This window comes from Chrysemys picta, chromosome 1 (genome assembly GCF_011386835.1).
Source record: "Chrysemys picta bellii isolate R12L10 chromosome 1, ASM1138683v2, whole genome shotgun sequence".
Classification (NCBI taxonomy): domain Eukaryota; kingdom Metazoa; phylum Chordata; order Testudines; family Emydidae; genus Chrysemys; species Chrysemys picta.
Window position 1 is genome coordinate 5,145,583 of NC_088791.1, and position 22,891 is coordinate 5,168,473.

The following is a 22,891-nucleotide window of genomic DNA, read 5'->3' on the forward strand; positions in this document are numbered from 1 at the left end:
CAGCAACTCCCTGAAGTGCCCAGCTGTTACTGAGAAATGCGCCACCTTGATGCTTGTGCTGGTGCCACCAGCAGGGGTAGGCACCCTGCACCACCCAGACTTCTCGGGACCTCTGGGCAGCACCTCTGGAGACATGTGGGGGAGCCGGAGGTCTTGTCTGTGAAGTAGGGACAGAGACAGATTGAGATAAGGAGAACTTCTTCAATTTCTTTAACAGTCACATTGCCAGGGCCGGCTTTAGGCCGATTCCACCGATTCCCCTGAATTGGGCCCCGCCCCTAAGAGGGCCCCGCGCAGATCGGGCAGCGCCCCTGCCTGAAGCAAAGCTCTGAGGCTCTCCGGGAAGCAGCAGCTGTTGCTGCTAGGCAACGAGAGACGCTGGCCGGGGGGGGGGTGGGGGGAGCTAAGGCAGAGGCAGCAGCAGCTGTTGCAGGTCAGGAGGGGGGAGGGGAGGAGAAGGCACATGTGCTTTGCAGCCTTCCCCTCCCCTCCCCCCGGCACTCACCTGGAGGAGACACCGAGGAGGCTTCCGGTCCGGTGGGAGACAGGAATCTTGGCAGTGGACCTCACTCACCTGAGCAGCTGCTGGGGCTTCGGTGGTGAGTGTTTGACCCCGTGATTCCCCCTAGGTTTGTAATATTGGGTTGGTTTTGTGGTTTTCGGTGGTGTTGCTGTTTGAGGGTGAGTTTGTGCCTGCCTGTGTCTGTTTCAAAACTAAACTCGGGATCATGTAACCCAGGAAGAAAGCCCCGAGCCGGTACTTAGTGCTGTGAATTCCAGGTGAGAGAGAGAGGGGGGTTTGGAGGAGGAAATCAAATACATCAAGAGGGGAGAATGCGAAAGGTCTGCAACACGGCAGGCTGAGACTTTTATCTCTCCCTTCTCCCCCGAGAGAGGGGAAACTGAGGCACGGAGTGATCTGATTCCCCTACCCAAATTATTTTGCAAAGGAGGGGGATGGGGGCTCCTATCCAAACCAGTTCCCTTCCCATCAACTCTGCTTCCCCTGCTGCAAGACCGCTGTAGGGGCTGAATATTTCCATTAAACTCTGGCTCCTTCATTTGCCCTGCAACAATAAAATAGACCGGCTTTGGGGGGGGAGGACTATTCCCCCCCCCCCAAGCTGTGTGGACATTAAGGTTTTTTGGGGGGGCACGATAATATTCCGGATCGATCAAACACCCAGCTCAGCTTTCTAGCCATCCAGCAGCTCTAGGGCAGGGAAGGAAGGTGCTCTTGGTGCAGAGTGGTCACAAAACAGGGGTGAATTTAGCGGGGGGGGGGGGGTGTCCGGTTGAAATCCCACCCGATGCAGCCACACAGAATCGCTGGCGGCACTGGGAGAGGCCAGGAGTGGAAGCAGGTGGCCCGGGAGTGCGGGGACATTTGTCCTCCATCCTGGGCTCTGGGATGGACTAGACTGGGTGGGTGGTGGGTTCAGTCTAGTCTTCCAGCCTGTTGCTCTCGCTGGGGTTTGTGGTTTTCATCTGGCTCCACCGAAAAGATCAAACAAGCCCAGTAGAAAAGGGGGGTGAGAGACGCGAGAAGGGCTTTGTAAGGGGTTAAAGTGACCCATCAATGAAAGAGTAAAACCAGAGTTTGACTGGGTTTCCCCCCAGCCACCACTCCTGCAAACACTGGGCAAGGGGCAGCCCCATCCCCCACCGAGGCTACGGTGAGGGGCAGCAGGGGAGGAAGGAAGCCACATGTGATGGCAGTCCCCTCCCCCCCAGCACCCACCACCCCCTCTCCGGCCCCCAAACTCTGTCCCAGAGCCTGCACCCACCCCTCCGCACTCCCTCCCAGAGCCTGCACCGCTCCACCCATCCTGCACCCCACACCGTGCCCCAGCCCGGAGCCTGCACCCAAACTCTGTCCCATTCAGCCCTGGGCAAAGCTCTCCTTGGCTGGCTCCCAGCCCCTCTCCAAGGGTTGCAGCTGTCTGGAGGTGCCTGCGTTCCACACCTTCCTCATTCACACCTCATTCATTCAACAGGTCAATTGATTACAAAGTGGGGGGAAGATCTTATTCTACTTCTAGCAAAAAGACATTTTTCTTTTACCTTAATTATACTACCTTAGGGGCCCGCTATAACATTACCAAGGTTCAATACAAAGTCATATAAAAGTTATACCAAAATGCATAATGCAGAGATTTATCTTCAACTGCACCGATTGACTGCTGTGTGCAGTAACATAGTGACCCCTGGGTCTTTGAATGAGGCTTTATACTTGGGTGGGGGGGCGAGCTGCGAGCGGGTGGGCAAGCGGCGGGTGGGCAAAGAGGCACGCAGTGAGCCAGCAGAGGTTCTAGGGGCGGGCATGGGGGTTTCTGGCAGGGGAGGGAGAAGGTGAAAGGAGGCAAGTGGTGGGTGGGGGACTGACTAGGAGGGACACAGCAAGCCAGCGGGGGGCTAGGGGGTGAAGAGGGGTGTGATGGTGGGGCTGAGCGGGGAGGGGTCGGGTCCTATTTTACTGCTGTGATCTGGTCACCCTATGTCACCCCCCACCCCCAAAGCTTCCTTTTCTTCCTTTTTGGCCCACAGCTGTTTCGGCGGGGCGGCGCTGGGGAAGCAGAGTTTGTTTCCGTGGGCCGGGAGGCGCTGGGGGGCGGAAGGAGGGCACAATTTTATATTAATAAGGAAATATTTTATAAATTTTAATAAAATAAACATTATTGAAGAAAATCAGTTGTACAACTATCAAAACATGAATTATTTTCCTAATATGAAAGTGAAAATCAGCTAATTAATATATAATTTTGTTATTATTTATATAGTCATGGAAAGTAAATAATACACGGAAGAAATGAAAGGGTTCTTTTTAAGTGGCTTTTTTTTTAGTCATCCCTGCTGGGGCCCCGTCGAAACTGTTCGAATTGGGCCCCGCACTTCCTAAAGCCGGCCCTGCACATTGCTGTGGGATTAGACGCGCTTAATTGCAAGACTGACCAACGCACAGAATTCTGTAAGACTCTTCTCTGACAGAAAACTTTCAGTCAGCAATAAAACCAGTCATAGTGATTACTCATCCCCATACTCACCACTGCTCCTGGACTGCATTGGACAGTTTCCGTTCAAGGCTACCGAATATCCCACTGAAGCATCAAAGAAGTCAGTAGAATGATGGCAGGAATGTCGCTGGCCCATAAAGTATTCAGAGGAAAGAAAAAGAGGAAAGAGGAAAGAGAGCTGCAGCACCCATTGGCCAGGAACGGCGAACTGCAGCCTCCGGGAGCTGCGGGGGGGGGCCGTGCCTGCAGACGGTCAATGTAACAAAATGTCTCGTGGCCTGAGAGCGGATTACCTGGATGGGCCTTGTGCCCCTATTCTAAACCAGGAAGAAATCAATGCCTGCAACTCAATAATGGAAAAAAACAAAAACCCCAAACCCTTCCCACTGTTTGGAATCACAGAGTGTCTGTACAAGATTCAGTCCTAAATTAAAAGGATCCCTCGCATATCACCTGAACGGTTAGGGAGAGAGCGACTTGAACAGGATTTCTTACATTCGTGGAGGAGAATTAGATAAAGCTGTTAGAAGACATCTGAGTGATGAGTGTGTTTAGACAGCTTTTTAGGCTGCTGGAGGACATGAGAGGCCCTTTGTTCCTGAAATCAATCCCCATTTCCATTCCTATCTCTCCTCCAGGTGTGACGTTATTGACATGAACTGTGACCGTGTAGATCATTGTTGCAACCAAGGTCCTGTAGTGGCACCAAATCTTGTATAAAGGAGGCCAAGTAAGGTGTCTATGAAAAGGTTATGATTTGCTGGTTATGATTATGCTAGCTATATGCATGTATCATTTTTGTATTTAAAGTTATAAGTATTGGCTCTATCCTGCCTGTATTTCTAACTTGTGCTATGTTTCTGGTTGACACCCCAGACAGTTTGGCATCAGCTCTGCCTAGCCTGCTTGACAGCCCATTAAGGACCATCAGCTATACAACTGACCCATTGAGAGACGGCAGATACGCCTTGTGACTCAGCAAGGCATGTAGGGAAATGCCTATGGAGAGAACTCTAAGGGTTTCAAGCCATGTGCTGGGCAACTTGTGTTTGAAACAAAGGAAGGACAGGCCACATGGCAAGAGGATATAAAAGGCAGCTGCATCTTCTCCATCTTGTCTTCAATCCTGCTTCTTACCTCTGGAGGAACTTGGCTACAAATTGAAGCTCTGAACAATGGACTGAATGACCCATCCCAGCTGGGGATGTTCCAGAGACTTGATTTGAGTCTGCAGTTTATTCCACCATTGCTACAAGCCTGAACCAAGAACTTTGCCTTTACTGTATGGAATTGATTCCTTTAACCAATTTCAGCTCTCATCTACATTTCTATCTTTTTATGAATAAACCTTTATATTTTAGATTCTAAAGGATTGGCAACAGAGTGATTTGTGGGTAAGATCTGATTTATATATTGACCTGGGTCTGGGGCTTGGTCCTTTGGGATGGGGAGATCCTTTTTTCTTTTACTGGGGTATTGGTTTTCATAACCATTCATCCCCATAAGGAGCGGTGCCGGTGGTGATACAAAGGAACTGGAGTATAGGAGGGAATTGCTTGTATGACTTCTGGTTAGCCAGTGGGGTAAAACCAAACTCCTCTCTGTTTAGCTGGTTTGGCGTGCCTTAATAGTAAAGGACCCCCGGCCTTGGGCTGTGACTGCCCTGTTCTAAGCAATTTGTCCTGAATTGATACTCTCAGTAGTGTCCTGCCAGAGGCCGCGTTGTTACACCAGGTGCTAAGGATGAAACCTATGTATCTCCGGCATGTAATTTTGAGAGCATTTTGAATAATAAACTGTCAACATAATAATGGAGTCAGCAGCTCTCTTTCAGAATAATTCTCCACTTTCCAGGACACTCTTCTCTTCTCCTCTGCTGGGACCTCCAGTGACATGTAGCACTTGGCATCCATCTCTAAAGCCGTCTTTTATGAGAACATAATGGGGGTGCACATTCAACTGGATCTGCTCCTGCACATCAACTTTACACCCACTTTGCAATGCTTTCCCACCCGTGTGCTGATTCTCTTTTTCACCTGTAGACTCATTCTTAATTATACTCTGGCTTTTTACACTAACCCCGCAGGGTGACGGCAGATAGGCATCATTTACATTTAGTGTCAGTTTAAGTCCCTCGATAGTGGGAAAAAGAGACCTTGCTGTCAAGCAGAATTAGGTCCTATATGTTCTCTTCGTACCTCTACTGTGTTGCGTTGACCTTTGCTGCGGCAGATGTCTCATGGAGAAGCTGCGTAGTCTCTGCTTCTCTTTTGCTTTGTCTCATTTCCCACCGACCGGGGTAAACGAATACACTTAAAATGGTTACAAAGGGGACTTGTTTGTCCACCTCTGCAGCTGCACCAGTGGAAAAAGAACATTGTCTCTGAAATACATCCCATTGAGACCTGTGATCGGTCGCAGCCCTCCTTGAAACATGGGAAATACATTCTTGCTGCTCTGTAGTGTTTCTTCCTGTAACAGTGTACTACCAATTTCATTTCATGCAAACTCTGTTGCATCGTAATATCCGTCTTCTGGTTCTCTTTGTTCCTCCATACTTGCTTAAAAATTGCGCTGGATGAAATTCATCCCTGTATAGGAAGCCGCATCAGGTACTTCTCAAGTTGCAGCTTTTCTATGCAATAGACTGAGAGGAGCCATTGAAGTGGTTTATAGCATTATGAGGGCTGTATGTACCATGGTGGAGTTCCTCCTAAGTTTTCCTATGGTTTGAAGAGCACCAGGCACATGGTCCACGGTAAGCGTGTTTGTGAGTCTTTGCAGGCTAGTGACCGGGATTTTTGGAAGGAAAAGACAAGTGGCCACCAAATGGCTTGGTTAATGCAAGATTAACTTGAGCCCCAACTCCTTGAATGGCAGAGCAACTTTCAGGACAGGATGACTTTGCTTTTAGAGCACTCTGAAAGTTTGGCTCTTCACGAGAAAGGTCTTCTCAACCTGAACTCCACATACCACCGTCCCTATTCAATGGAGCCTGTCTTTCCCAGGCTTTAGGGGTTTCAGTAATGATTATTCATAGAGACGAAAACTGGGAAAACTTTGCTAACCTGGCCATAAGTTATGGGTACTTTATAAGACAGAAAATATCATATTGCCTCTAGAGAAATCCATGACACGCCCACATCTTGAATACTGTGTGCAGATGTGGTCGCCTCAACTCCAAAAACAGTAGTGGTAGGGAACAACTTTCCTATGAGAAGAGATGAATAAGACAGCGTTCTGCCGAGTCTCTACGCTGATTGGCTGAGCTGGGAGCTAAACCTGGATCCTTTCTACTCCATCAGTCACCTGACAGCTTAAGGAGTTAAAGAGGCTCTAGGTCTCCTCTTACAGCAACAGAACTGGCCTGTCCCCAAGAGCCCCTCCTTGCCACTGCATCCTGATGGCCTTTGATCAGGGCCCGGTGCATGATAGACAATCATCTGCGCTACTCTGAAGAGGCTTGTCCCTGGGCTCACATACATTTTTTTTTCTTGGAAAGGGACCTTGAAAGGTCATTGAGTCCAGCCCCCTGCCATCACTAGCAGGACCAAGTACTGATTTTGCCCCAGATCCCTAAGTGGCCCCCTCAAGCATTGAACTCATAACCCTGGGTTTAGCAGGCCAATGCTCAAACCACTGAGCTATCCCTCCCCCGCACTGAACCTGAATCTGAATTCTGTCTCAGTCCTCAAGGGGAGACCTCGGGAAGGAGACTCGTGGCAGCAAATCCCCGGGGATCTCTGAGATTGCCCCCGCCCTGCAGCCTGTCCTGCCTGGCCGTTGCCATGGACTCTCTGTGAGGTCACCGCCACTTTTGACCAATCAGACGAGGTGCTGCAAAAGGCCCTTGTGATGTCACTGCCACACCCACCGCTGACCTGCAGGGCTAATGTCCTGCCCCTGGCCAGCCCCTTTGGATGTTTGAGCTACTCCCCCTGTATCACCCCCCCACTCACTCACTGTTAGCTCTGGGGATCAAACACGCTACACATGAAAACATCAGAGGCTGCTCAATGTCCCACACTCAGGTTTTCAGAGATTTCTAGACTTTAAGGCCAGAAGAGACCATTAGATCATCTAATCTGACACACACACACACCCCGGATATCACAGGCCTCCTGGATAGCACAGTGGCTAGTTTTGGACCAAAGCACACTCCAGAAAGGCATCTAGTCTTCATTGGAAGACGTCAAGAGATGGAGAAACCGCTACTTCCCCTGGTAGTTTGGAGGAAACTGATGCAGAGGGGGAAGGGAACTTGTCCAGAAGGAGTTTCCCCCTTTCTCACTACTGATTTAGTTAGAAAACAGCCGTCCCTGTTGAGAAGATCAGAGCCTCAGAGCGGTTTGGAACCTGTTCAGCCTGAGCAATCTGGTTCTGGCCAAATTCTAGGCACAGGAAACACTAAGTTAAGGTAGGCGAATTTTTCCCCCACTTAGGCCTTTGTCCCATAGAGTCACTGGTGACATTGGGATTTGTGTCTCTTCATTTCCCTTTTCCCTCCTTCCCTCCCTCCACAGGCGAGGATGGGGCTGAGGGTTCTCACAACTTGGAAAAGAGATGACTAAGGGGAGATATGATAGAGGTTTATAAAACGAAGACTGGTGTGGAGAAAATAAATAAGGAAGTGTTATTTACTCCTCATAACACAAGAACTAGGGGTCACCAAATAAAATTAATAGGCAGGGTTGTTAAACACTGGAATAAATTGCCTAGGGAGGTTGTGGAATCTCCATCTCTGGAGATATTTAAGAGTAGGTTAGATAAATATCTATCAGGGATGGTCTAGACAGTATTTGGTCCTGCCATGCGGGCAGGGGACTGGACTCGATGACCTCTCGAGGTCCCTTCCAGTCCTAGAATCTATGAATCTATGAATCTATGAATCTATTTAAAATTTAAAAAAAAGAAACTCTCAGTCAGTCTGTGGAACTCTTTGCCAGAGGATGTTGTGAAGGCCAAGACTATAACAGGGTTAAAAAAAAAACCCTAGATAAATTCACGAAGGATAGGTCCTTCAGGATAAATGGGGATGGTGTCCCTAGTCTCTTTTTGGCAGAAGCTGGGAAAGGGAGAAAGGGGATGGACCGCTCTTTGGAACAAAAGAACATAGGCATTGCTACAGAAGATCAGGCCTCTCTCCCACAGTGGATAGTACTAGAGGCTTCACAGGGAGGTGCAAGAAACGCAGTAGAAGACAGTTTTGGGATCACCTGCCCTTCGAATAACATTTTCACCATCCCTTGTGATGGGCTGGGTCACAGAAACTCCCACCAGACCGTCACTACATGTGCTGGGATACCACTGACAACAAACCCCCCTGCCAGAAAGGGATTCCCTCTACTCCCGTCTTGCTGAGCTAGACACACCAGTCAGTTCCAGCATAGACCAAGAGGTCGGGCTACACTGCCCTGCAGTTCCCAGAAACTAAGATTCACTTAGCCCAGGGGCTTCTCAGTTAACAGACACTTTCCCAGCACCTAGTATTCAGTCTTTCTGGGAGCCTAAACCCTGATTAAAATCTATTTTACTCTGTATAAAGCTTATAAAGGGTAAACTCAAATTGTCCGCACTCTATAACACAGATAAAGAGATATGCACAGCTGTTTGCTCCCCCAGGTATTAATTACTTACTCTGAGTTAATTAATAAACAAAAGTGATTTTATTAAGTATACAAAGTAGGATTTAAGTGGTTTCAAGCAATAACAAAGTAAGTTACCAGGCAAAATAAAACAAAACACACAAGGCTAACTTAATACATTTAGGATCTAGTAACAAATACTAACTTCTCACCCTAGATGTTATCTCAGGTATAATCCTTTTCAGAAGAATGTTGTACTTTTGGCCTGGGTTCAGCAACCACTCACAGCCCCATAGTTCCAGTCCTTTCTTCCAGTTTCTTTGAGGCATCCCTTTGGGTGGAGAGGCCATCTCCTGAGCCAGCTGAAGACAAAATGGAGAGGCTTCCAGTGCCTTTTACATTCTCTCTCTTGTGTGCGAAACCCATTTGTACTTCTGTGCAAAATCACAGCAACAAGATGGAGTTTGTAGCCACCTGGGCAAGTCACATCTCCATGAATGATTCAGCTTTTTGCAGGCTGACGCCATTTGTTTACATGTTAGTCTGAACATTTCCAGGAAAGCTCAGATGTGGATTGGCGTCTCCCAAAGTCCATTGTTACTTAAATACTCCCAATTACTTGAAAAATACCTTGACAATATGTTGGCCAAACCTTTCTTATGTGTTTCCTACAGCAAACACTTTAAATACAAGCAAAGAGCCAATGCTCATAACTTCAGATATATTTACACTCATAAACATATTTCCATAAACATATAGAGCGCAACGTCACATCCCCCATCAATCAGATCTACCTCCTTTATTGGACAATAGCAAGCAAGCAAGCAAGAATGAAAGAACGAAAGAAAGAAAAATTCAACAAGGTCTTTTGAATCCTTTTTATTCTTTTTGTCCTTGAGATTACTGTCACTAAGATGTATAAATATACCAAATATGTATCATTAATTGTTGTGATTTCCAGTCCATTAAAAAAATATCACACAGAACATGGCTGGGATAGCATTAATAATGCTGGTTTCCTTACTAGGATATGACCTCTACTTACAAACGAGTTCAGTCCAGCATCACAAATGCGCTGCTTTGGTTTGTAAACTTTAGCAAGTCACCACTACTTGCTGATGACTAAATAAAAGTGTTGTTTTTTTTTATCAAAAGGAAACACTAAACACCATCTCCTTACCAAGTCACCAACACTTATTGATGACTAAGCAAAAGTGGTGGGTTTTTTACTCAAAACAAAACACAAACCACCTCATCCTCCCCTGGTGGAAATCTACATTGTTCCACAGCCTTCATTGGAGATACGCTAATTTAGACCAGACGAAGATCTGTACCTAGAATTACTTCTGCACATGAGAATATAGGAATTACCATGCTGGAAGAGAGTATCCTGTCTTAATGACTATCACTTACCAGCTGCTTCAGAAGGTAGCAGAAGAACAATGAAATAGTCTTTTTTGGAGGAAATTTAGAGAATTTCTTTTTAAACCCTAAGTTAAGCACTATGGGTGAGGTTTTTCACAGTTACCTACGGGATTTAAATGCCAAAGTTCTAAGTAAAATTAATAGGCTCTAATGTCCCAACTCAATGCCTTGCTCTGAAAATCCAAGCCTTAACTTCTAAACCAGGAAGAAATCAATGCCTGCAACTCAATAATGCGGGGGAAAGAACAACAAAACCCCAAAACCCTTTCTACTGTTCAGAATCACAGAGTGTCTGTACAAGAGGCAGTCCTAAATTAAAAGGATCCCTAGCAGATCGTGTGAGTGGTTATGAAGAGAGCGAGTTGAACAGGGTTCTCGTTTTCACATCGGAGAATTAGATAAAGCTGTTAGAAGACCCCGGAGTCATGAGTGATTATAGACAGTTTTTCAGGCTGCTGGAGGACTTGAGAGGCCATTTGTTCCTAATAGCCCAATTAGTTACAAACCAAACTTTGAGAACTCCTTCCATTCACAGAATTTATTTCATCTGTGCTTTTGATTAGTAGTTTGTTCCTAACTCCACATGGGGTGAAGAGCACATTACACCCAGCACCTCTCTTTCCTCTGAAAACTGTATGGACCAGCTACATTCCTGGGATCATTCTACTGACTTCACTGATCCTGCAGCGGGATATTCAGAAGCCTTGATTGAAAACTGTCCAATGCAGTTCAGGAGAAGTGATGAGTATGGGGATGAGTAATCACTATGACTGGTTTTATTGCTGACTCTCCCACTTGCTCCCTGTGTAACCTTCACCTCAATATGCTTGTTCATAATAAACCACATAAACCAGATCTCATTGTGATATTATGATCGATGATTAGATGCTTCCTGAAATCAAAGGACTTCAAAGCACTTGAAGGTCATTAAAATTGTGTGTGTCCACAGGGCTGCATTATTTTAATACTAGAATTTCTTCCGGGGATTAAATGCCCCCAAATTGTGGATTAGAATTCAAGGACTCTCTCAACTGTGCCCTGACCAGACGGGAGTGGGGGAGCTGTGCAAGGGAGAGCCCGATCCATCTAATACTACAACCGACTCCACAGACAGGACAGACAGCACCTCTGGCTCTGCGCACACCGGCCCCACATGCCTCCAGAGGCGCTGCCCAGAGCCCCTGAGGAGGCTCCATGGTTGGTCAGTCTTGCAATTAATCACATCTAATCCCACCGCAATGTGACCCTTGAAGAAGTTCTCCTTATCTCTATCTGTCTGGTGCTTCTTCCTTATCTTTATTAGCTGAAGTATGTCACAGGACCCTGTGGTCTTGGCTACTCACGGATAGAAATGCAGTAGCTGATGTCTCCCATTGATTTCACTGGCTCAGCATCTACCCTTAAACTTTAAAATCGATCTAAAAGGGAAATGCAAAGGTACAGTAATGGAAATCAAAAAGCCCCAAGGCTTTTTATCATAATTTTATCAAAATTTTCTAAGGAGGCCTCTGTATCATCACCTACCTTGTATGTGGGGAATTTCTTGGAATGGGGAACAGTGATTGGAGAAGGACCTTTAGGGCTACCTGTTTGACCCAGCTTAGCTTTTCACAGAAATATGCGCTTCAGCTCCATTTCCGCCTCCAAGCGCTTCGCCACTTTCCTCTCCTCTCCTCTGCTTCCAAGCGCTTTGCCTCTGCTTCCGCCTCCAGGCGCTTCGTCTCTAAGAAGAAATTCCTTTCTTCCGCAGTTAGAACTCAGCATGGGTTAAGGGCATCCCTCCGTCTTAGAATCATAGAATATCAGGGTTGGAAGGGCCCTCCGGACGTCATCTAGTCCAACACCCTGCTCAAAGCAGGACCAATTCCCAACTAAATCATCCCAGCCAGGGCTTTGTCAATCCTGACCTTAAAAACCTCTAAAGAGGGAGATTCCACCACCTCCCTAGGTAACCCATTCCAGTGCTTCACCACCCTCCTAGTGAAAACGTTTTTCCTAATATCCAACCTAAACCTCCCCCAATGCAACTTGAGACTATAACTCCTTGTTCTGTCATCTGGTACGACTGAGAACAGTCTAGATCCATCCTCTTTGGAACCCCCTTTCAGGTAGTTGAAAGCAGCTATCAAATCCCCCCTCATTCTTCTCTTCTGCAGACTAAACAATCCCAGTTTCCTCAGCCTCTCCTCATAAGTCATGTGCTCCACACTCCTAATCATTTTTCTGGCCCTCTGCTGGACTCTTTCCAATTTTTCCACATCCTTCTTTTAGTGTGGGGCTCAAAAATGGACATAGTACTCCAGATGAGGCCTCACCAATGTCAAATAGAGGGGAATGATCACGTCCCTCGATCTGCTGGCAATGCCCCTACTTATACAGCCCAAAATGCAGTTAGCCTTCTTGGCAACAAGGGCACACTATTGACTCATATCCAGCTTCTCCTCCACTGTAATCCTCAGGTCCTTTTTTGCAACCCAGCTGCTTAGCAAGTCATTCCCCACCCTGTAGCAGTGCATGGGATTCTTCTGTCCTAAGTGCAGGACTCTGCACTTATCCTTGTTGAACCTCATCAGGGTGCTTTTAGCCCAATCCTCTAATTTGTCTAGGTCCCTCTATATCCTATCCCTACCCTCCAGCGTATCTACCACTCCTCCCAGTTTAGTGTCATCTGCAAACTTGCTGAAAGTGCAGTCCACGCCATCCTCCAGGTCATTAATGAAGATATTGAACAAAACCAGCCCCAGGACCGACTCTTGGGGCACTCCGCTTGATACCGGCTGCCAACTAGACATGGAGCCATTGATCACTACCCGTTGAGCCCAACGATCTAGCCAGCTTTCTATCCACCTTATAGTCCATTCATCCACCCCATACGTCTTTAACTTGATGGCAAGAATACTGTGGGAGACCATATCAAAAGCTTTGCTAAAGTCAAGGAATAACACATCCACTGTTTTACCGTTATCCACAGAGACAGTTATCGCTTCATAGAAGGAAATTAGGTTAGTCAGGTGTTTCAGAATTGATTCCTTGAGGACTGCTCCATGATGTTTCCAGGGACTGAGGTGAGGCTGACTGGCCTGTAGTTCCTCGGATCCTCCTTCTTCCCTTCTTTAAAGATGGGCACTACATTAGCCTTTCTCCAGTCATCTGGGACCTCCCCGGATTGCCATGAGTTTTCAAAGATAATGGCCAATGGCTCTGCAGTCACATCCACCAACTCCTTTAGCACCCTCGGATGCAGCGCCTCCGGCCCCATGGACTTGTGCTTGTCCAGCTTTTCTAAATAGTCCCGAACCACTTCTTTCTCCACGGAGGGCTGGTCACCTCCTCCCCATGCTGTGCTTCCCAGTGCAGCAGTCTGGGAGCTGACCTTGTTCGTGAAGACAGAGGCAAAAAAAGCATTGAGTACATTAGCTTTTTCCACAGCCTCTGTCACTAGGTTGCCTCCCTCATTCAGTAAGGGGCCCACACTTTCCTTAACCGTCCTCTTGTTGCTAACATACCGGAAGAAACCCTTCTTGTTACTCTTAACATCTCTTGCTAGCTGCAACTCCAAGTTTGATTTGGCCTTCCTGATTTCACTCCTGCATGCCTGAGCAATATTTTTATACTCCTCCCTGGCCATTTGTCCAATCTTCCACTTCTTGTAAGCTTCTTTTTTGTGTTTAAGATCAGCAAGGATTTCACTGTTAAGCCAAGCTGGTCACCAGCCATATTTACTATTCTTTCTTTCTACACATCGGGATGGTTTGTTCCTGCAACCTCTATAAGGATTCTTTAAAATACAGCCAGCTCTCCTGGACTCACCCTTGTTGCTCACACTTCTAAAGTTAATCCAGAGACTCTAAGGTTTTTCTGCCATTTCATTCCAGAGCTCTGAACAGTCATACTCCTCTCTTACATATAGTGCAACTCCCCCACTTTTTCTGCCCTGCCTGTCCTTCCTAAACAGTTTATATCCATCCGTGACAGTATTCCAGTCCTGTGAGTTATCCCACCAAGTCTCTGTTATTCCAATCACATCATCATTCCTTGACTGTGACACGACTTCCAGTTCTCCCTGCTTCATTCCCAGGCTTCTTGCATTTGTATATTGGCACTTAAGGTAACTCGCTGATCATCCCAGTGTCTCAGTATGAGACAGGAGTCCTCCCCTTTTGCGCTCTCTTCGTGGTGCTTCCTCCCGGTATCCCATTTCCTCACTTACCTCAGGGCTTTGGTCTCCTTGCCCCAGTGAACCTAGTTTAAAACCCTCCTCAGTAGGTTAGCCAGCTTGCTTGTGAAGATGCTCTTCCCTCTCTTTGTTAGGTGGAGCCCGTCTCTGCCCTGCCATCTTGGCACTGGGATCTCGTGTGGGGGAGGGCTGACCCTTGCCTCCTGGGAAGTCTCCGGTCCCCCTTGCCCTCCTTGCATTTCTGTCATGGAGCTGGATGTCTGGGCTTGATCTGTGTCTCTCTTCTCTGTGGTGTGCTGCTTTCGGAAGACTAGTTGCTCTAGGGTTTCGGTGCCCGACTGCAACCTCATGCACAGGCAGCTCTATTCTAGCCTTGCTGTTTTGTTGCCACGAACCTAGAAAAAAAAATAAACTGCTTGTTGGACTCCCTGGCTTGGCAGGCTAAACCCTTTGCATGCCTGTTCCCCCTCAGGCAGCAAAGAAAAGAAACGGGGGTAGGGGCGGAATCTCCCTGGCTTTCCAGGCTGCCAAAAGGAAAAAGGTGTCCTTTTAAAATCCTGAGGTCTGTGCTTCTGGTTCAAAATGATCCCACCACTCTGCCACCATGTCAAGGTTGATGCCCACTCTGGCACTTGCACTGCAGAAAGTGGGGGCCCACAAGGATTCTAAACATTAATACTGGCCACTCCAGGCTTGTATTAAACTCCCAAGGTTACAGCTTTTCTCCTACCTTGGATGAGGAGATCCTGCCACCACCCAAGTACAAACCCCATTTGAGGACCCAGGAAGGCACACTAGGGAATTCCTTCCTATGGGGTACCCTCAAGTCCTTTCACACACCCCCACCCCCAGGAAGAGTTGAGAAAGAAAAACAAAGGCAATCAGCTGTTGCCACCCGCTAATTAAACAACATGTGCACAAGCCTCTTAGGACACAAATACCCATTCCTGCTCTTAAAAAAGGTGAATTTTATTAAAAACAAAAAGAAAGAAAATACATCTGGAAACTCAGGCTATTGCTAGATAAAAAAAACAAACGTTGACAAGGATTAATCAAGAATAACTGTCTTGAGGTCAAGCTGAAAGGTTACAAGCAAAACAAAAGCATTTGAGCTTAGCACAGAGGAGTCCACAAGCCGTGAAAAAATAAAAGGAGATAAACCCGAATACGTCTTCCGAGACATTTCCTGATCTACTTACATATCTGGGGTTTCAAATGAGTAGTTTCTAGGTATGATACTGATGATTTTTCATACCTGGCCCCAAGCTTCTTACAGCATAGTTGCAGCCCTGTCTGCCTCTCCCCGAGAACAACTGACAGACAAAAGGGACGTTTTTTCTCAATTTTCAAAAGTTCTAGCCTTCCCATGGGCTCTTTTGGCCAGGTGCTCACTCACTTCCTTTGCCCTCTGCATAGCAGTGACTTTTAACCCTTTAGAGGTAAAGCAAGTAGAGAACAGCTACTAAGAGGGATTTTACAGCTCACTGGCTGGCTGGGTCCATAAAAGGGAGCTACACCCCCCCCGTTTCATTTATAATAGCAGGTGATCCCAAACTTGTGTTCTGCTGGATTTTTCCCCTCCCTGTGAAGCATCTGGTACTGACCACTGTGGGAGAGAGGCCTGATCTTCTGTAGCAATGCCTCTATTCTTCCATTCCAAGGAAGGGTTCATAAATCTGGTCTGATATATAGAAGATTAGAGCGGGATCGCTCTTAAACCAAACCCGTGGCCAGATGGCTAAATCTCCCCTCACCACCTCAGTACTATATCATGTCCTTAAAGAGGCAGAATGGTCTGGATACATTTTTCCTTTTGTGTAGTCAAATAACAAAAATTGATTAGTGGAATATGTTCATCTTCCAGCAATGGAGAGCCACAATGTGTTGGGAAATGAGGAAAAATGTAGTGGGAAAAGTAATCTTTTCATCTGCAGTTGCTGCAATATCAAACCATGTGCTATCCAGAGACTTTTATACAAGAATTACAGAATTGTAGAAGAGTAAGATGGGAAGGGACCTCGAGAAGTCTTCTAGTCCAGTCCCCTGCACTCAAGGCAGGACTCAGTATTATCTAAACCATTCCTGACAGGTGTTTCTCTAACCTGCTCTTAAAATCTCCAATGGCAGATAGTCCACAACCTCCATAGGCAATGTACTCCAGTACTTAACTACCCTGACACTTAGGAAGTTTTTCCTAATGTGCAACCCAAACTGCGCTTGCTGTAAATTAAGCCCGTTGCTTTTTGGCCTATCCTCAAAGATTAAAGATAATGTTTCTCCCTCTTCCTTCTAGCAACCTTTTAGGAACTCAAAAGTTGTATTCATGTCCCCTCTGAGTGGTGTCTTCAGACTAAACAAACACACTTTTTTCAGTCTTCCCTCATAGGTCATATTTTCTAGACCTTTAATCGGTTTTTTTTTTGCTCTTCTTCGGACTTTCTCCAATTTGTTCACATCTTTCTTGAAATGTGGCACGCAGAACTACCTACAATACTCCAGCTCAGGCTTAATCAGTGCGGAGTAGAGCAGAAGACTAGGTCCAAGAAGTGGGAGAGAGGCAGGTCCACGATATGGGGAAGGGAAGGAGTATGGTGCACAGGGAGGATAGGAGCCAGCAAGGGTGAGGGAAGGAAACAGCATGACTCTTGGAGGCAGGGGTCTGTGGAAAGCCAGTATGTGATTATGGAATTAAGAACTAGCTCGGCACGCACAAGAGGCTGAATTCAGGTTATCGGCGGAGGTGTCTGGGGCATGGCTTGCCGGTCATTTCCCTGGGCATTTAATCCCATGAAAGACTGTGATCATTGAGCATAATCTCTCCATTAGATCTGGTTTATGCAGAGGTGAATGAGGACATTGAGATGAAGGTAACACAGGGAGCAAGCGGCAGAGTCAGCAATAAAACCAGTCATAGTGATTACTCATCCCCATACTCACCACTTCTCCTGAACTGCACTGGACAGTTTCCATTCAAGGCTACCGAATATCCCATTGCAGCATCAGTGAAGTCAGTAGAATGATCCCAGGAATGTAGCTGACCCATAAAGATTTCAGAGGAAAGAGCTGGAGGGCGTAATGTGCACCTCACCCCATGTGGAGTTAGAAACAAACTGATAGTCAAAAACAGAGAGGAAAAAATTACATCCATTGAAGGAGTTTTCTCAAAGTTTGGTTTGTAAGTAACTGGGCTATCAGGAACAAATGCATCTCAAGTCCTCCAGCAGCCTAAAACACTGTCTAAAAACACTCATTACCTGGGGGCTTCTAAGCACTTTAACTTATTCTCCTCTGTGAAGTAGAGAAGTCCTATTCAAGTCGCGCTCTCCATAACCATTCAGACGATGTGCTAGATCTGAATCTTGCACATATATTCTGTGATTCATAACAACGGGAAGGGGTTTTGATTATTGCTGGGATTCTATTTCAATTTTTTTCCCATTTTTGAGTTGCAGGCATTGATGTCTGCATGGTTGAGAAGTTAAGGCTTGGATTAGCAGAGCAAGACATGTATTTGGGACCATAAATCGTATTTCTTTATATCGGAATGTGGGCATTCAAATCCCTTATGTAGCTCTGAAAAATGTCATCCCCAATTTTTAATTTAGAGTTTAGGTAGAAACTCCCTAAGTTTCCTACATAAAGGACCAATTCATTTTTCTTCTGCTTTCTTTTGAAGCAGCTGGTAAGTGAAATGCATTAAGAGAGGATACTGCAATAGATCGTCTTTTCCAGCATGGCAATTGTTATGTTCTCATGTGCAGAAGTAATGATATGTGCAGATCCTTATCTGGTCTAACTTAGCGTAGCTCCAGCCAAGCCAGTGCAACAGAGCAGATTTACACCCGGGGAGGAGGTGGTGCCGAGTCGGGTTCTTTGTAAAAAGAAAAAAAACCACTTTTGTTCTTCCATCAGCCACTATTGGAGCCTCGCTAAGGTTTACAAATCAAAGCACCCACTGCGATGCTGGACTGAACTTGTTTGTAAGTGGAAGTTACATCCTAACAAGGAAACTAGCATTATTAATGCTATCCCAGCCATGTTCTCCAGGATAAGTTTTTTTAATGAAAATGTGAATCCCGAGCATTAGCGATAAATATTCTAGACATTGATATTTCTTCAAAAAAGTACTTTTTAAGGACAAAGGACGTAACAAGGATTCAAACGAGCTGGTTAAGGTTTTCTTTCTTTCTTTCTTTCTTTCTTTCTTTCTTTCTTTCTTTCTTTCTTTCTTTCCATGTCCTCAATTGCAATAGGAGCGTATCATTAAAGTAATGGAGGCACATGTGGTCATAAGAGCTGATAATGTTATGGAGGAATATAGGGTTATGGGGATGCCGCTGTTTACTGGCAATTATATGATCCCTTTGGGACCCATTTTGGTATACCCTTGCAGCTTGACTATGGACCTCTGATAACTTCTCTCTGGGAATGGTTTACCAACCAGTTATGCACCACCTTTAAGTATCTCCGTTTAGGTTGTATTTCGCTAGTGTGTTTATGAGAAAGTCATGCAAGAAAATATCAAAACCTTATTAAAATTCAGATATATCACATCTACCGCATGCCCCCATCCACAAGGCTTGTTACCCTGTCAAATAAGCTATTAGCTTGTTTGATGCAATTTGTTCTTGATAAATCCATGCTGACAATTATTTATCATTTCTTATAAAATTCTAGGGATCTGCAAATTGATCCCTTAATTATTTGCTCCATTGTCTTTCCTGACTCCTGCAGATGACTTTATTGTTGTGTAATTTATCTCTATGGGCAGAACAGGTGCACTCAGGTGTATTTGCAATATCCTTCTGAAATCAACTTTAGGTCATGTCATTTGACCAAGGAGTGGACATTGCTGCCGACCGGTTGATGAACACAGGTGAGCAAAAACTTAGAGGATTCATTGAATTGAGTTGCATTGGTGTAACGAAATCGCAAATCCCAGTATGAAGCTGAATTCTTTCTGCCCCATTTCCTAGATCTTCTCAGCTCATCTCCAGCATTGCAAAGTGAGTCCAAAATTGGTGTCAAGGAGCAGAGCTGGTTGAATTTACACCTCCCACTAGGTTGTCATAAAAGTTGGCTTTCTAGATGGATGGTAAGTGCTACATGTCACTGGGGGTCCCAGCAGAGCAGAACAGAAGAATATCCTGGAAAATGGAGAATTATTCTGAAAGAGGGCTGCTAGCTCCATAATTAAGTTTCTGCAGAGTCTCTGATGGAGAGTTAATTTCTCAAAATGACATGCCAGAGATACATGGGTTTGAACATTCATCCTTAGCTATGGAACATTCCATTCCATAGCAATGGAAACGGGGATTGGTTTTGGCTGAGGGCTCCAGAGAAGAAATTAAGAACAATGGAAAAGCCCAACTGGATCAGACCAAAGGTCCATCTAGCCCAGTATCCTGTCTTTCATCAATGGCCAATGCTAAGAGATGGGGCGACCACATCTGCATGCAATATTCAAGATGTGGGTGTACCATGGATATATCTAGAGGCACCATGATATTTTTAAGTCTTATAAAGTACCCATAATTAATGATTAGGTTAGAAAAGTTTCCCCAGCATTCCTCTGTTTGAAGAATCCCTGATGAAACACCCAAAGTCTGGGGAAGGCAGGCTCCATTGAATAGGGAGGGTGGTATGTGGAGCTCAGGTTGAGAAGACCTTTCTCACGAAGAGTCAAACATTCTAAGCGCTATAGAAGCAAAGTCATCCTGTCCTGAAAATTGCTCTGCCATTCAAGGAGTTGCGGCTCAAGTTAACTTTGCATTAACCAAGGCATTTGGAGGCCACTTGTCTTTTCCTTCCGAAAACCTGGGTCGCTATCCTGCAAAGACTCACAAACACTCTTACTGTGAACCATGTGACTGGTCTTCTTCAAACCATAGGAAAACTTACATTCTTAAATTTACCATCTGTCTAGTCTTTGCAGGAAAAGACTCTTTGCTAAAACAGGTAATGCCAGGAGGATCTCCACCCTGGTACAGACGGCCCTCATAATGCTGTGAAGCACTTCAATGGCTCCCATCACTCCATGGCTTCGAAAAGGTGCAACTTGAGAAGTACTTGGTGCTGCCTCCTATACAGGGATGAATTTCATCCAGTGTGATTTTTAAACAAGTAGGGAGGAACAAAGAGAACCAGAAGACCAATATTATGATGCAGCAGAGTTTTTAATGCAAATGAAATTGGCAGTACACAGTTGCAGGAAGAAATACTACAGAGCAGAAAGAATGTATTTCCAGTGTTTCAAGGAGGGCTGCGACCGATCACGGGCCTCAATGGGATGTATTTCAGACACATGGTTCTTTTTGCATTGTTGCAGCTACAGAGGTTGACAACCAAGTCCCCTTTGTAACCATTTGAAGTGTATTGTTTTACCCCGGTCGGTGGGAAATGAGACAGAGCCAAAGAGAAGCAGAGACTATGCAGCTTCTCCCTTAGACATCTGCTGTAGCAAAGACCAAAGACGCTAGAGGTACGTGTTGGTGGAAACCATAGAACATGTTGGGCCTAATTGTCCTTGACAGCAAGGTCTCTTTTTCGCACTCTCAAGGGACTTAAAGTGATAATTAACATAACTGACGCCTATCTTAACGCCCCTGTATCCCTCACACTGTAGAGCTAGTGTAAACAACCTGCGTGCACTTCAGAATGAGTCCACATAGGAAGAAAGGAATCAGCACATGGCTGGTAAAGCCTTGGCAGAAAGAGTCATAAAGCGTAACCTTAGAAATGCAGCATGGCTATCAGAGCAAAGTGCTGCGCACACACAGCTCCCACTGAGTTCAACGGGAGCCATGTTTGCACAGCACTTCTGAAAGCCAGGCCCAAAAGATCAGGGGTGAATCTGTATCTTGCTGTTCGTTTCCTGGTTCTTCCTTTTCCCACGGATGTTCCTGCTAGGTTTAGCATGTCCCACAGCGTCCACCGAGATACCTACGGCCATATCCCCCATATCCCCATAATCCCCCGTAACCATAAAGACCTGGGTAACCGGAGTATCCCCCATGGCCCCATAATCCCCCATAACCGTAATGGCCGCCGTAACCACCATATCCCCCTAAACCATACAATCCTCCGTAAAGGCCTCCATAGCCGAATCCCCCATGACCGAATGAGCCCCCGAAACCAGGTCCGACCACAGGTGCTCCTAGGGCTCCCACTGCGCTGTGCTGAGGGAAATTGCTGAGAATAGGTCCTGGGAGGGTCACGACCACCGGTGAGGGTCTGATCACCACTTCGGAGTCAGGGCACTGCCTAACGCACGGCTCGTTGCAGGCGCCAGTGACTGGACAGGGCCGGGCCACCCCGCATTCTGGATAGCACAGGCTGGAGGAAATCATCTTTCTGGGATGGAGGTAAACCTGAAACACACAACAGGGACTAAAGTGAAGAGCAGGTACAAGGGCAGGTGGAAGAAAGGCTTCAAAACTCAGTTACTATTGCAGGAATTTTTCAAAAGAAATCACTAGAGACGAGCTCCTCAGCTGGGGTAAAATGGGTTCATGTCCACTCATTACCATGGAGCGACACTGAATTACACCGTCTGAGGAGAAGCACTTTCAATGGGTATTTCTGCTCAGAAGAACATAGGAATCACTAGATTGGAGCGCGCCACTTGTCAGCTTATTCCATTCTTCTATCTCCAGTAGTGAGGAGTAACAGCTGCTTCAGCATAAAGTAGAAGACCACCGAATTGGCCCTTTCTGGACTGACCTGAACAAGTTTTTTCCTCATATCGCTAAGTGAAAAATGGCTAAGCGACTTTCTAGAGTTAATGAAAAGATGTAAATGCCCCATATCTATTTCAGGTTCATAGGAATTATGTTTCCCAATTGCATATGTTGCTCCTAAGCTCCCCGATCAGCTTTGAATCGTGAATACTCTCGCGCCTGCAACTGAGTAACCGCACAAGTTAATTATGGAAGAAAACTGACCCTGAAACAATTATAGCAAATAAGTGCAAGATTCAGTCCTAAATAGAAATGGACCCGACTTCAACATCTCTATGGTTAGAAAGAGATCGAGTCACAATGGACTTACCTAATTCACCGAGGAGATGAAGTCCAGAGAAGTGTTTAATAAAGCGCTGAGTCTTGTGTGCTTTTATACAGTCCCTAGGACTGCCTGGAGGATCTGCGGTGCCGTTTGTGGAGGAGGTCCTCATTAGTTACGAAACAAACTTGATTGTCTTGCTATGTCCTCCTTTGGATGGAGCTGTTTTCCTCAGGGGTTGCAATGTTTGGGCTAATCGCAGCCTCAGGGGGCGTGACATACATGTTGCACGCTTCATCTTTCTTTCATCTTCAAATTGTATAGGCCAACTGCATTCCTTGTATTACTCCACTGACATTTTTGTGGCTGCAATGACAATGAATGTTGATTCTGAGCAGCATCAGTAGCACAAGAAGCCCTGATGAAAGGAATCCAGTTTGGTCCTTTCCATTCATGCTGGTCGTGGTTCGGGGCATTGGGCAGTTCATTGTAAACCTGCTAGGAAGGAGGGAGCCACTTTTTTGCATTCCAACAGCCTCATCCCCAGTGGGTCAGATCCAATTCCCTTTTAAATCAGTGAGAATCATTCATTGCCTCAAGTGTGTTTCCTGTCAGGACCGTAAGTCTGAAATTCACCCTTTGGCACGGGGAATACTACAAGGCCTATAGACAACTTTAGACCCACATTA